Source organism: Gouania willdenowi, chromosome 8 (genome assembly GCF_900634775.1).
Source record: "Gouania willdenowi chromosome 8, fGouWil2.1, whole genome shotgun sequence".
NCBI classification, from domain to species: domain Eukaryota; kingdom Metazoa; phylum Chordata; class Actinopteri; order Blenniiformes; family Gobiesocidae; genus Gouania; species Gouania willdenowi.
The window spans coordinates 6,729,471-6,746,259 of record NC_041051.1 but is presented as its reverse complement, the minus strand read 5'-3'; the positions used below and the strand labels follow the sequence as shown (position 1 = coordinate 6,746,259).

At 40.2% G+C, this 16,789-nt stretch overlaps 2 pseudogenes; both read left to right on the top strand.

The window, feature by feature from the left end:
• The first annotated feature begins 213 nt into the window (after positions 1 to 213).
• Positions 214 to 1,946, top strand: LOC114468217 (peptidyl-prolyl cis-trans isomerase FKBP8 pseudogene; annotated as a pseudogene).
• Positions 1,947 to 13,229: 11,283 nt separating this feature from the next.
• Positions 13,230 to 14,962, top strand: LOC114468216 (peptidyl-prolyl cis-trans isomerase FKBP8 pseudogene; annotated as a pseudogene).
• The last annotated feature ends 1,827 nt before the right edge of the window (positions 14,963 to 16,789 follow it).

Sequence of the window (16,789 nt, the reverse complement as noted above, 5' to 3'; positions counted from 1 at the left end):
ACTATTACCATGTAAACATGAAGCAGAAGACTTTAATTCTGAATGATTAATGCAGAATAACTCATTCTGAATTAAAAAAACATAATGTAACCGTGGCCACTGAGGAGTTTAGAGCAACCCTTGATATGCCAAGAAAGAACTCCGCGTCATAGAACATCAAAGGAACAGCAAAAAGTAGAACTCCAAAAAAAAGAACTAAATGCAGGACTAAAAACCCAGAGCCCATAGAGCAGACAGTTCATAAGGAGAAAAAAAACAGACCGAGTGTGAAAGCCCAAAGCTGCAGATAGGAGAGAATAGGAAACAACTGGAACAGCCCCTGATTCAAAGAAAGACTAATACATCCCGGAATTAACATCCTGAGACACAGCCCCTAAGCTTCTCTTAAACGGTAAATCTCATGGTGCTACCATCATTTGGCACAAAGGACAATCCAACAACAGGTCAATTATGATTACAGTGACCAGCATTTTTTCCAATTACAATTAAATCACAATTATTTTTTAGCCTCAGAAATCCAAATACACTTACAGTGCATTCTCATTTACTTTACAATTATTCAGAAATACTGAGCCTGAAATAGATAACCTAATAAAAGTTAACCTTTCTCTTGTGTTAGCCTTCTGTTAGCATCTCATTTGATAACGGGTCTTAAGTCAGTTGTAAAATACACTTTTAAAATGGCAAAATGTGGGAAAGCTTGATATAAACATTTTATAATATTTTAACTACATATGTGTAGAACGTGGTTCACCAGTTTTGCATTAAGTAATAATTGACATTTCTTATAGAATTTTAAAGGCAATTATAATTACAAAGTAAATTATCTTAACTCAACTAGAATTTAATGAGATTACGACAGCAACAGATTTTTAAAATTACAATTACAATTATAACTTCACCATTTTTGTAAATAATTATCAATTACATGATTACAATTTTTACTGACCCCAACCCTGCTCCGAAGCTGCCAGCTAATAATGGTAATCTAGTTTGTTTCAGTAGTACTTATAATATGTTTTCTTGTGTTTCAGGTTGTTTACCAAAGCAGTGATAGTGCACCAGTCATGGAGACATGGAATGAGAATATTGACTTGGATCTGTCCAAGATTTTAGAAACTGACCCCCAACTGCCTTATGATAAGTGGTTCGATATCTTTGGAAATGGTCATCTACTGATAAAGGTGCTGCAGGCTGGAGGAGGAAGAGACAGTAGGCCGCATCGTGGACAGATTGTGAAGATTCATCTAATAACACGTCTGTTGAATGGGATGCTGATCGACGATGAACCGGATTATTCGTTCACTGTGGGAGACTGGAAAGAGATCCGGGCACTGGATGTGGCAGTGCAACTCATGGGAGTGGGAGAGAAGGTTCTCCTCCAGGTTCCGACAGCAGCTGAGTTTGAAATTACGCTCCTGGAAGTTACTGATGCTCCAGACCTGACGCTACCTGAGTCCATTCCTAAAGATGATATATGTTCTGAAAAGAAGAACGAGCTGATGGAAGTGAAAGTAAAATGTTTGGACAACATGGCTGCTTCTATGGTGAAAGTAGACCACATTGATGAAGCGCTACAGAGATGCAGCGCAGCGCTAAAGAGCTGCAGTGCAGTGCTGACAGATCGGCATGAAAATGTGAAAGCACATTTCCACATGGACAAGGAGCTGGCCTTGCAGGATAAATACTCAGAGGCCATTCAAACACCACGGGAGGCCCTGGAGCTGGAGCCACGCAACAACAAGATCTGCGATGAGGTCTCCACGATGATAAAGAAGCACAGTGAGGACAGCAAGGACGATGAGAAGATGTTGGAGAACCCGTCCAGCACGCACAAACGTCAGGCCAAGTCAGCATGGGGTTTGAGCTGGAAGTGGCTGCTGGGTGCCACTGCAGTAGCCATTGGCGGCATCGCTCTGTCTGTGGCCATCTGTGCTAGAAAGTGATTCAAGAACTGCCGTAACGACACGAATTAAACACTGGAGCACATCTGGCAGTGCATTCTGACCATGTGGTCCATGAGGGTGAAAATATTTATCAGTTTATGACCTCCTCACTGTCATTCTCTGTTCTCTGCTATGTATGTATGACAAATGATGTCATCATCCTCTACAGTTACAAGATGCATTTTGTAGGTGAACAAATGGGAAGTAATCTTAAAAAAATATTATTTTGAATATGTTTGTTTGCCAGGAGTGCATCTGAAATTGAGGTTTAATAAAAGTTTAAATGCAAAAAAACAATGTTTAAATGTGTACATTTTTATTTTACAAGCATCTATTCATATAGGTTACATGCATGATGATGATAAATTCAGGGTGACTACAGGTAGGAAGAATACAAGAATATATATTTAAGACTTTTTAATACCACCTTAAAGAAAATTTAAGACCAAAATTATGATGGAAATACAGACCAAAGGGAAAATATATTGTTTTACCATTAAAGGCATTGATGACAGTTAATATAATGTACAATAAAGAAAAATGAAAATAATCAGTTGTTTAAGAACATTATCCAAATGTGTTTATTAATGTGGAAAGAAAACAAAAATATTAACATTGTCCAAAATGATATTTATTGTAACACATTTCTAACAACATTTAATATCAGTGAACAATAAACCAGAAATCAAAGCTGACTGGAACCTGTGAACAAACCAAATGCCAAAGTGCTTTTACAGATCCTTCACTGTGTAATGCCATATGTGGAGCTTTGATCTAAAATTAGGACTTCTAAGAAAATGTAAATAACTTGACTAAAACTGGCTTTTGAAGGAAAAAAATAAATTATCAATCAATACAAATATGTTTCCAGCAAAGAAGCCATTATACCATACTATTTGCTCATATTAATTGTCACTGACCAACCCATATGAACAGATCAATTTCTGTTCTGGCTAATGAAACCTTATATTTCTATTATGGGCCCACCTTAGACATAACAATGTGAACACACAATTTTCATTTGAAATGTTGTGAAAACAGAAATTCTGTGGTGAGGTAAAAGAGGTAGGTGAGAATGTAAGGGAAAGAGAAAATGTCTGACTGGACATCAAGGCATGTGCCTGAGTTCAGTTGATTTGTCTTCCAGCTCCCTCTCAACTAGAGCTGCAACAAATTATTATTTTCATAATCGATTAATTGGTCAATAAATTAATCGATTAATTGAATTAAAAAAAAAATCACATTTTAATTTTCAGCCTCCCATTGTGAATGTAGTGACAGGTCACCCTAAGGTAGACTTCATTAGCTACACGTGTCCATATATCAGCAGTGAGAGACAGTTTGCTGTTTGTGTTAAATGCAATCTTCGCTTTCTTTAAAGTCTTCATATTTTATCTCCATGTGCTTTACTCACTTTTATAATTTTTTGTTTGGTGCATTTTCCTGTAATGTATGTTTTTTGCAGTCATTATGTGTATTTTTGTATCTTCCTGTTGTGTTTTATCTTTCAGTTGTCTTTTTGTACATTTTTTGTGTAAGTGTTTTTGGTTGCCATTATAAAGTGATTCTGGAGTCAATTTGTGTACTTTTTGTATAAATGTTTAGTTTTGTCTTTTATTTTACTCATTTAATATATTTTTATTATAAATAAATAAATACTTTGTGTGTGTTCCCGGTAAATGTTTGAGACGCTGAAAACCAAACTCCATAGACATTGTAGCGCCAATCAGAAAAGTAACAAAACTGCGCAAAACAAAACGAAAAGCTCCAAACTACATGAGTGAGCAAGTAAATTAAAGTATTATGTACAATTCGGCTGTCTTTTTTTTTAAAAAAACAAATATCATTTTTTATCTTTGAACAAAGTGGTCAGAGCTTAGCTTTCATGCACGGCACCACAGAGATTCCGCAGTTTTCCAGATGGAGTATTGAACGGGTTGGGAAAGTTGTTTGCAAAAGACTCACCAGTGGCTGACGGTTTCAAATGATCTATTCAGAGAGCTCCGTGTTTCTGTCTAAACTATCATCTCTCTCACTCGTGTGTTTACAGTCCGTGTCTGCTTGGCTGTGTGAGCAGCGATTGGCTCTGGCCGCACACGTGACTCTTGCGCGGGTGAGGAGTTGTGTAGTGAAATAGACATAGATGGTGCACTAGCGCCCCCTCACACCCTGAGGTCAAAAGCTGAACAGGTTTCATTTCGGGGCCGTCCAGAAGTGAAATAAAATTAAAATAAACATTTTGAAATGACCAAATTGCTCCAAAATAACAGATACACACACTTGGGGTATTTGGAACCCGTTGCCTAAGTTTCAGGTCGAACTCCACACGCGCACACACACACACACACACACACACACACACACACACACACACACACACACACACACACACACACACACACGCACATACGCACACACTTGGTAACATGTATATGATGTTAGGTTTTGGATACATTATTCAATAATTAATTACCTGCTCACGCGCCTTTCCATTCAGGGCTGTGCAGATTACAAAATGTGAGGTAGGATGCTGTAAGGCAGTGTTTCTCAAATGGGGGTATGTGTACCCCTAAGGGTTTGCGAAGGCACTAAACGGTGTACTTGAGAGACAAGGAGTGGAAAATGAACAGATAAAGTGTCAGTCTTGGTCCTACACCAGACATGAGATGACCGGAAATGATAGAATCTATAGAAATAAATCTATTCAGGAGCCACTAAATCAGTGTTTTTCATCCTTGGAGTCGGGACCCCATGTGGGGTCGCCTGGAGTTAAAATGGGGTCGCCTGAAATTTCTGAAATTTAAAATAGATTTTTGAAATCATTTTATGCTTTTCTTTTTTTAAAAACACATCATTTTAAAGAACTGTATTACTTTCACTTTTTGAAACATAAATATAGTAAAACAGTAAAAAAAAAAACAAAAAAAAGAAACAAGAAAAAAATATGTATTTGTATAATATAAATATCTGAGCTCGAACATGATCAAAAAGTAATTCTAGAAAAAAAATGTCTTTGGGGTCGCCAGAAATTCTTGAAATCAAAATGGGGTCACAATCCAAAAAAGGTTAGAAACCACTGCATTAAATACTGTTTCTTTCCACTTGTGTTATCACTTTTTAATTTCATCATTGTGATCTATAGTAGTTTTTCAATAGTTAATAATTATCCAAGCAAAATATTGTAGTTGAATAAAAGGGAGTGCTTGGATTTAGAAATAAGATAAAGGAATACTTGTGCCAACAAAGTTTGAGAACCACTGGTGTAAGGCACCGATTGATGATAAATGGACATGTTCACCTTAGTAAATACAAACATGATATTTCCTTAAATGTAAGTAAATTATTTGAGAGGAACTAATAGATAAAAGGCATATTGTACCTATCACAGGTATACAGAAGAACTCAAATGCAACGCAGGAAGGAGTAGGAAGAAACTGAAATATCTAACAGATTGAATAAACGGGCCCCAAACAAAACAAGGAGGATAACTGAAATAATCCCCAATCGGATTTGTTTATTAAAGGAACACAGATTCCCCACTTTGCAATCAGAATCAGGAACTCTCAATAATTTCAATGAGCTTGAAAGTCTCTCTTCACAGGTTGACAATATAGCAAGAGACTGACTGAACTGAGGGAGTATATATAACCTCCTCCGACTTGACGAGGGAATGAGGAGCAGCTGTGGAGAGCAGGAAAACTGGGCAGGCAGGAAAACGTGGACAGGAACAGGCAAAATCAAGGAACAGGGAGTGACTAAATAAGCAGACTCATGACAGAACCCCCCTCTCAAGGGACGGCTCCTGCCGTCCCAACAGCAACCACCACACCGGGAGGGAGGAGGGGAACACGATGGAGGGTCAGAACTCCTCAGAATGCCCCGAACCACCCTCCGAACAGACAGAAGAACCACCACTCGATTCCTCCACAGAACCACTGTCGTCCAGCTGGTCATCCAAGGCCGCAGGAGGAAGGACAGAAGGCACCCCAGAACCAGATCGGCCAGAAGCAGTGACGGCCGCCGAAGGTTGATCCGGATGATGCTCATGGAAGGCTCGAATGAGACGCGGGTCCAAGATAAACCTGGCAGGTACCCAACATCGCTCCTCAGGACCATACCCCTCCCAGTCGACTAGGTATTGGAGTCCTCTGCCAGGGGCCTGGAACGGAGAAGGCGTCGAACCGTGTATGCAGGTTCCCCATCAATCAGACGCGTTGGTGGTGGAGGAGGTAGGGCGGGAGCAAGAGGACTTTCATGGACAGGTTAAACCTTCGAGACATGGAAAGTGGCATTAATACGCATGGCCCTGGGTAACTTGAGGCGCACAGCCACAGGGTTGACCACCTTCTCGATTTCAAAAGGACCAATGAACCTTGGAGCGAGTTTCTTGGACTCAACTCTAAGAGGGAGATTCTTTGTGGAAAGCCAAACCATCTGGCCTACTTGGTATACAGGAGCCTCAGAGCGGCGGCGATTAGCAGAAGCAGAGTAACGATGTGCTGACCGGAGCAGGGCTTTTCGTGCCTGTTTCCAGGTCCTGTAGCAGCGTTTGATGAAGGCCTGAACAGATGGACAAGATGCTTCTTTCTCTTGGGATCGAAATAAGGGTGGCTGATACCCATACGCACATTGAAATGGTGAAAGGCCTGTGGCCGTACTTTGCAGAGTGTTATGCGAGTACTCGACCCACAGTAACTGTTGGGACCAAGAGGACGGACTTCTGGAAGTCATACAACCCAAAATGGTTTCCTTCTGTTGGTTAATTCTTTCGGTTTGGCCATTTGATTGAGGATGGTATCCTGATGACAAGCTGACAGTGGCTCCTAGAAGTGAACAGAACTCCCACCAGAAAATGGAGGTGAATTGTGGGCCCCGATCCGAGACAACATCAGTAGGTAGTCCGTGCAGACGAAAAACATTTAGCAACATAAGTTGGGTGGTCTCCTTCGCAGATGGAAGTTTAGGAAGAGGAATGAAATGAGCCATCTTACTAAAACGATCAACGACTGTCAGGATGTTGGTGTGTCCGTCAGAAGCAGGTAAGCCGGTAGCAAAGTCAAGGGATATATGGGACCAAGGTCGATGAGGAACAGGTAGGGAATGGAGATGTCCAGCAGGTGCTTGGTGTGTAGGTTTTGACTGATTACATACAGGACAGGAATTGACAAAATCTCTGGTGTCTTCATCCAGGGAAGCCCACCAAAACCTTTGCTGCAGGAACTCCTTCGTCCGCTGGATACCAGGGTGACATGTGAGTTCAGAACTGTGGGCCCATTGCAGAACATCCGACCGGAGATGTTGAGGAACAAAGAGAAGGTTGTCAGGGCAGGTGCTGGGTCCAGGACTGTCCTCCAGAGCAGCTTTGACCCGTTCCTCCACGTCCCATGTGAGGATGGCAACCATGTGGGAGTTGGACAGGATTGTCTCGGGTTCTGCAGTGGAGACTTCCGAGCTGGAGAACTGGCGGGACAGCGAATCCGGCTTAGTATTGCGAGAACCAGGTCGATAGGATAGAGTTAAATTGAACCTAGTGAGAAACAGAGCCCACCGGGCCTGCCGAGAGTTGAGGCGTTTTGCAGACTGAAGATAGTCCAGATTCTTGTGATCTGTCCATATCAGAAATGGCACCTTGTTGCCTTCGAGCCAGTGTCTCCACTCCTCCAAGGCCAATTTAACTGCCAGCAGTTCCCGATTACCAATGTCGTAGTTCCTCTCTGCCGATGTTAACTGTCGAGAGTAGAAGGCGCAGGGGTGCAGCTTCTGATCATCAGGTGCTCGTTGAGACAAAACCGCCCCCACACCTACATCAGAAGCGTCGACTTCCACCACAAACTGCCCTTCAGGATCCGGAACCCTAAGAATAGGGGCAGAGGTGAAACGCTTCTTTAGTGACTTAAAGGCCTCCTCCTCTGAAGACCACCTGTAGGGTACTTTGGAGGAGGTAAGTGCTGTGAGTGGAGCAGCAACCGAACTGTAACCCCGGATGAACTTTCGGTAAAAGTTTGCAAACCCAAGGAAGCGCTGTAACATCTTACGGGACTCAGGAACAGGCCAGGACGCAACTGCTTCTACCTTGGAGGGGTCCATGGAAATGCTTCCCTGACCAATGACATAACCAAGAAAATCAACAGATGGGGTATGGAAGTCACACTTTTCTGCCTTGACAAAGAGTGAGTTTGCAAGCAGGCGTTGCAGGACGGATTGGACGTGATGAACGTGTTCTTCCTTGGACCTTGAGAAAATCAGGATGTCGTCGAGGTAAACAAAAACATACTGGTTTAACATGTCACAGAGAACATTATTAACTACGGCCTGGAAAACTGTGGGAGCGTTGGTGAGACTGAATGGCATAACCAGATACTCGTAGTGTCCAGTAGGAGTGTTAAAAGCAGTCTTCCACTCATCCCCTTCCCGAATTCGGACCAAATGGTAAGCATTGCGTCGGTCAAGTTTAGTGAAAATGACCGCATCCTGCAGGAGTTCAAATGCTGATGAGATGAGCGGAAGAGGATAGCGGTTCTTGACAGTGATGTTGTTAAGCCCTCTGTAGTCGATGCACGGCCTTAGCATCTTATCTTTCTTCTCAACAAAAACAAAACCTGCTCCAGCGGGAGATGAGGAGGGCCTGATTAAGCCTGTAGCCAGAGACTCGTTGACATACTTTTCCATTACTTCTCTTTCAAGTCCTGACAGAGAGTAAATACGACCACGAGGAGGTGATGTTCCAGGTAGCAGGTCAATGCTACAATCGTACGAACGATGTGGAGGAAGTGAGGTAGCCCTAATCTTACTGAACACCTCTTGGAGATCATGATACTCCTCTGGCACCCCTTGTAGATCAGATGGAGGACCAGAGGTGTCACTGCGTAGTAGAGCTGGTATAGCTTGTTTCAGGCAGATCTGATGGCAATACGGACTCCAACTAATAAAGGAACCCGTAGACCAGTCGATATGCGGGTTATGTCGGAGAAGCCAAGGGAACCCCAGAATAACAGGATGTTGTGGAGTCTTCAGGATGTGAAACTGGACAGTCTCATGGTGCCTGCCAGCCAGTACCAGATGAACAGGAACTGTGCGATGTGTGATAGTACCCAGGAGTCTGCCGTCCAGAGCATTAGCAGGAACAGATGCTGGAAGAAGAACGCTTTCGATCACTAATTGTTGGGCCAGGTTTTCATCCAAAAGGCAAATATCAGAGCCTGAATCTATCAAAGTAGCATGGGTGTACCACGTTTGAGCAACAGGCGAGCCTGGAAGTGGGGTCGTTTGATAGGGGATGGTGCGGAGGAAAGTACTCATCAGTACTCCCCTTTCTACTGATGAGCGTGCCCCTTTTACCGGACATCTGAAAACGTAATGGCCGGGCTTTCCACAATAAAGGCAGAGATTTCTCTGGCGACGATGTTCTCGCTCCTCTGGCGAAAGGCTGGTTCTGCCCACCTGCATAGGCTCGGGACCACCATCGTGAGGAGCCGGAAAGTGGTTTACATCTACTGGAGGACGTGGTCGTGGAACAGGAAGTCGCTCAGGAATTCTGTGCCTCTTTTCCTGCCGTCGGGCTTGGATACGACGATCCAATCTGGTGGCAAGCTCTATCAATTTATCAAGAGATGAGGGAAGGTCATGTGAAACCAGCTCATCTTTGATGTAGTCATTCAGACCCAGGAGATGAGCATCCGTTTGGGCAGCGGCATTCCACTGGCTCTGAAGGGCTCGGGTCCGGAAATCAATAGAATAATCAGAAACAGTGCGGGTCCCTTGTCGCATCCCTAGTAGACCTAACTGAAATATTCCCCAATCGAATTTGTTTATTAAAGGAACACAGATTCCCCACTTTGCAATCAGAATCAGGAACTCTCAATAATTTAATGAGCTTGAAAGTCTCTCTTCACAGGTTGACAATCTAGCAAGAGACTGACTGAACTGAGGGAGGATATATAACCTCCTCCGACTTGACGAGGGAATGAGGAACAGCTGTGGAGAGCAGGAAAACTGGGCAGGCAGGAAAACATGGACAGGAACAGGCAAAATCAAGGAACAGGCAAAATCAAGGAACAGGGAGTGACTAAATAAGCAGACTCATGACAGTACCACTTATTTATTAGTAAATATTGCATTTATAATCATTTTTAACTAATTTACTTGGTTCAGCACATTATTACAGACCACTGGTCCACAGTTTTTATTTCTTCACTTGATCGCACTAATCAATTCTTTATTATCCTCAGCAATTAGGGTTTCTGAGAATGATCAATGTTTCCAATAAGTCACCAATGTTTTTTAAGGTTTATCTGGTTTGTGTTGCTGCTATCTGTATTCAGATAGATAAAGTACATTCATCATGAGCTGTATAGTTTCTAAAGAACACAAAACCAAACTTCAGGGCTAGTGCCTGACACTGATCATATGTTTAGATATGAAAGTTGTCAGATTTTGTCAATGAACTGAAATATAATTCTGAAATGCTAATAGATGTGGACATGCAAGAGTAAAGGGCGGGCTTTAATTCAATGTTTGTCTGTTTAGGTGCAGAGATATGTCCACTAATATATATTTTTGGGAAACACTTTATTTTTTCTTCAAATTCTGTTTATATTTATTTGAAAATATATATATAAAAAAAAGCATGGCACATGAAACCACCTGCATGTACTGTACTAATTTAGCTATATAGCTCTAGGTTAAAAACAGCTAAATATAAAACAATAGCATGCTCAGTTGTTAAGAATTGTTAATAAAGTACAACAACAGTGTCAGTTTCATATCTGAGTATTGCATCACAACTAATCTGTGACTAGGGCTGAGCAGTATGACCAAAAATGTATATCAAGGTATTTTTCAAAATTCTAACGGTTTCACGGTATATGACGATAATTTTTTTTTTCATGCATAATCAGGTGTTTACAGCATTTTCTACTGGTTGAGAGAGGAATTACTGCATAGATTGACTTAGGATGGTTTATTTTACTGTCATGACGAGTGAATATTGTAGCAGCAAACTCAATGTTCATAAATAGAAAGACACTATTACATACAAAAATAATCAAATAAGAACAGTTCAAATGAACATTAGATTAAACAAGGCATTTGTTTCATTTACTATGTATTTATGCTGATATAACATACAAGTGCAATTCAGATACTACCAGTGTTCATAACACCCATACACCCAAGTGACATGGGAAAAACCACTACTTCTTCCCCTGACCTGTGCTTTCTCGAGGTAATGTATCGTTTCCTCAAATAATTTGGAAGAAAATCAACTATACACAACCTGACTTGCTATTTTGATTCTGTGCTTGACCCTTTACTCTGTGCACATTAGCATTTAGATCCCCAGAGTGATTATAGACTGACTCTAAACTCACATTGTTGGCACTATATATCACATTAGACTATGCTTTCAACAATATAATGCCAGTTAAAGTCGTCCAAAACGCCAGCAATTATTGATTAGCTCAGTGGTTCCCAAACTTTTTGTGCCCAAGGCACACTAATGTTATTGAATGTGAATTTAGTCATTTGATTGTAATATGCAGTCTGTGCATTTTAGGCTCTGTGGTTATGTCTTAAACTTAGGGCTGTAACGATTCACTCAACTCAACCCTCAATAGACATGATGTCAGCTAATTGCTGTCTCTCTCCCAGTAAAGTTTTTATTTTTATTTTCAAGCAATAAAGTTAAAGTCACGTGTTTAGCCAACCAGACGCATGGAGAACGTAATTTCCGCTTTTTCTTCCGTCTACAACAAGGCTTATAATGAACCACTCGACAGCAATCGCCTTTCTTTTTGCGCTCCATGTTCATGTATTTAGTGATGACATGAACATCATGACATTTGTAGATGGTGGAAAGTACCGAGATAGACAGCAGAAACAATGCAATCGCCAGTGGGGCATTATACTTGCTTTTATTTTCTATAATAACCCCATGGAATCAGCTGTACGTTCCAGCCAACACCGATGTTTCATTGACGATAACCGAGGCAAGTAGATCCCTTATGAGCCCCCAGCCTCGGAAGCGAGACGGCGGGTGTGAGCTGGCTCTATCGGTGGTGTGCTTCCCTTGGTGACATTGTCAACGCACAATGCTGTAAAGTGCCAATCATATTGTAACAGACTAAGTCCTATGTTAGTGAGTTATGTTCCACGTGTAGTTTATTCAATGTTTAACAGGTGTGGTTTCCGATGGCATTTGAATCATTGTTACGTGCAGCTTTCTCTGCCAATGTTCGTCTTTGTTTACATGTGTTCTGCATGTTGATTGGCTGGGAGGTTGGGGAAGGGCGGGCGTCAGCGGAGAATGAGGGGTACATGATGTTTTAAGGCACGGGTGTCAAACTCCAGTCATTCATTTGATTCAGGTGTGTTGGAGCAGGGACACATCTAAAAGTCTGAGGAATCCGGCCCTCGAGGACTGGAGTTCGACACCCGTGTTTTAAGGACTTCCATTAAAGGCTGATAAATCTTTGATAACGGCTCAAGTCACGTCATTACAATACAGTATAAAACACGCGGGCCTCACTAACATTACATTTTCACATTGTCCTGCGGGCCGCGAGAATGAGACCTCTGATGTAGAGGATGTTCTCAGTCACAGCTTCGCTCTGTGGTTACTTCATGTCTTTGACATTGTGAAGCCTGTCGTTGTTTGATATTTTCTGATGAAATGAGAATGATAGTATAGCATTAGTATGTATTATAGCACAATTTACAACTACTCAATAATTAACTTGTTTTATTTGCATTATTAGGTTAAGGACAAAGAGCAAAACACACACATACACTAACACAAAAAGTACAAGTACCTTAAAAAAAATCAAACAAATTTAAGTAAATCTGATAAATTACTTTAACCCCAGTTTAAATGTAATTAATCCAGCTTCACTCCTTTACAAACCAGACTTTAACTTTAAACTATTACCACCATTGTGTACAAGTTAAGTCTATATATAAAGCACATTTAAACACTGCTTAAGCTGATAAAACTAAAATAAAAAAGTATGAATTAACTAAAGCCAAATAAACCGGTTTTCCATGTAAACCTCAGGTTTACATGGTCGGGAATTACTATTACAATGTAAACATGAAGCAGAAGACTTTAATTCTGAATGATTAATGCAGAATAACTCATTCTGAATTAAAAAAAACATCATGTAACCGTGGCAACTGAGGAGTTTAGAACAACCCTTGATATGCCAAGAAAGAACTCCGCGTCATAGAACATCAAAGGAACAGCAAAAAGTAGAACTCCAAAAAAAAGAACTAAATGCAGGACTAAAAACCCAGAGCCCATAGAGCAGACAGTTCATAAGGAGAAAAAAAACAGACCGAGTGTGAAAGCCCAAAGCTGCAGATAGGAGAGAATAGGAAACAACTGGAACAGCCCCTGATTCAAAGAAAGACTAATACATCCCGGAATTAACATCCTGAGACACAGCCCCTAAGCTACTCTTAAACGGTAAATCTCATGGTGTCACCATCTTTTGGCACAAAGGACAATCCAACAACAGGTCAATTATGATTACAGTGACCAGCATTTTTTCTAATTACAATTAAATCACAATTATTTTTTAGCCTCAGAAATCCAATTACACTTACAGTGCATTCTCATTTACTTTACAATTATTCAGAAATACTGAGCCTGAAATAGATAACCTAATAAAAGTTAACCTTTCTCTTGTGTTAGCCTTCTGTTAGCATCTCATATGATAACGGGTCTTAAGTCAGCTGTAAAATACACTTTTAAAATGGTAAAATGTGGGAAAGCTTGATATAAACATTTTATAATATTTTAACTACATATGTGTAGAACGTGGTTCACCAGTTTTGCATTAAGTAATAATTGACATTTCTTATAGAATTTTAAAGGCAATTATAATTACAAAGTAAATTATCTTAACTCAACTAGAATTTAATGAGATTACGACAGCAACAGATTTTTAAAATTACAATTACAATTATAACTTCACCATTTTTGTATTTAATTATCAATTACATGATTACAATTTTTACTGACCCCAACCCTGCTCCGAAGCTGCCAGCTAATAATGGTAATCTAGTTTGTTTCAGTAGTACTTATAATATGTTTTCTTGTGTTTCAGGTTGTTTACCAAAGCAGTGATAGTGCACCAGTCATGGAGACATGGAATGAGAATATTGACTTGGATCTGTCCAAGATTTTAGAAACTGACCCCCAACTGCCTGATGATAAGTGGTTCGATATCTTTGGAAATGGTCATCTACTGATAAAGGTGCTGCAGGCTGGAGGAGGAAGAGACAGTAGGCCGCATCGTGGACAGATTGTGAAGATTCATCTAATAACACGTCTGTTGAATGGGATGCTGATCGACGATGAACCGGATTATTCGTTCACTGTGGGAGACTGGAAAGAGATCCGGGCACTGGATGTGGCAGTGCAACTCATGGGAGTGGGAGAGAAGGTGCTCCTCCAGGTTCCGACAGCAGCTGAGTTTGAAATTACGCTCCTGGAAGTTACTGATGCTCCAGACCTGACGCTGCCTGAGTCCATTCCTAAAGATGATATATGTTCTGAAAAGAAGAACGAGCTGATGGAAGTGAAAGTAAAATGTTTGGACAACATGGCTGCTTCTATGGTGAAAGTAGACCACATTGATGAAGCGCTACAGAGATGCAGCGCAGCGCTAAAGAGCTGCAGCGCAGTGCTGACAGATCGGCATGAAAATGTGAAAGCACATTTCCACATGGACAAGGAGCTGGCCTTGCAGGATAAATACTCAGAGGCCATTCAAACACCACGGGAGGCCCTGGAGCTGGAGCCACGCAACAACAAGATCTGCGATGAGGTCTCCACGATGATAAAGAAGCACAGTGAGGACAGCGAGGACGATGAGAAGATGTTGGAGAACCCGTCCAGCACGCACAAACGTCAGGCCAAGTCAGCATGGGGTTTGAGCTGGAAGTGGCTGCTGGGTGCCACTGCAGTAGCCATTGGCGGCATCGCTCTGTCTGTGGCCATCTGTGCTAGAAAGTGATTCAAGAACTGTCGTAACGACACGACTTAAACACTGGAGCACATCTGGCAGTGCATTCTGACCATGTGGTCCATGAGGGTGAAAATATTTATCAGTTTATGACCTCCTCACTGTCACTCTCTGTTCTCTGCTATGTATGTGTGACAAATGATGTCATCATCCTCTACAGTTACAAGATGCATTTTGTAGGCGAACAAATGGGAAGTAATCTTAAAAAAATATTATTTTGAATATGTTTGTTTGCCAGGAGTGCATCTGAAATTGAGGTTTAATAAAAGTTTAAATGCAAAAAAACAATGTTTAAATGTGTACATTTTTATTTTACAAGCATCTATTCATATAGGTTACATGCATGATGATGATAAATTCAGGGTGACTACAGGTAGGAAGAATGTAAGAATATATATTTAAGACTTTTTAATACCACCTTAAAGAAAATTTAAGACCAAACTTATGATGGAAATACAGACCAAAGGGAAAATATATTGTTTTACCATTAAAGGCATTGATGACAGTTAATATAATGTACAATAAAGAAAAATGAAAATAATCAGTTGTTTAAGAACATTATCCAAATGTGTTTATTAATGTGGAAAGAAAACAAAAATATTAACATTGTCCAAAATGATATTTATTGTAACACATTTCTTACAACATTTAATATCAGTGAACAATAAACCAGAAATCAAAACTGACTGGAACCTGTGAACAAACCAAATGCCTAAGTGCTTTTATCAGATCCTTCACTGTGTAATGCCATATGTGGAGCTTTGATCTAAAATTAGGACTTCTAAGAAAATGTAAATAACTTGACTAAAACTGGCTTTTGAAGGAAAAAAATAAATTATCAATCAATACAAATATGTTTCCAGCAAAGAAGCCATTATACCATACTATTTGCTCATATTAATTGTCACTGACCAACCCATATGAACAGATTAATTTCTGTTCTGGCTAATGAAACCTTATATTTCTATTATGGGCCCACCTTAGACATAACAATGTGAACACACAATTTTCATTTGAAATGTTGTGAAAACAGAAATTCTGTGGTGAGGTAAAAGAGGTAGGTGAGAATGTAAGGGAAAGAGAAAATGTCTGACTGGACATCAAGGCATGTGCCTGAGTTCAGTTGATTTGTCTTCCAGCTCCCTCTCAACTAGAGCTGCAACAAATTATTATTTTCATAATCGATTAATTGGTCAATAAATTAATCGATTAATTGAATTAAAAAAAAAATCACATTTTTATTTTCAGCCTCCCATTGTGAATGTAGTGACAGGTCACCCTAAGGTAGACTTCATTAGCTACACGTGTCCATATATCAGCAGTGAGAGACAGTTTGCTGTTTGTGTTAAATGCAATCTTCGCTTTCTTTAAAGTCTTCATATTTTATCTCCATGTGCTTTACTCACTTTTATAATTTTTTGTTTGGTGTATTTTCCTGTAATGTATGTTTTTTGGAGTCATTTTGTGTGTTTTTTTATCTTCCTGTTGTCTTTTTGTACATTTTTTTGTGTAAGTGTTTTTGGTTGCCATATAAAGTGATTCTGGAGTCAATTTGTGTGCTTTTTGTATAAATATTGTTTAGTTTTTTCTTTTATTTTACTCATTTAGTATATTTTTATTATAAATAAATAAATACTTTGTGTGTGTGTTCCCGGTAAATGTTTCAGACGCTGAAAACCAAACTCCATAGACATTGTAGCGCCAATCAGAAAAGTAACAAAACTGCGCAAAACAAAACGAAAAGCTCCAAACTACATGAGTGAGCAAGTAAATTAAAGTACACTGTAAAAACTGTTACTTAGACTCAACTCAAAAAAA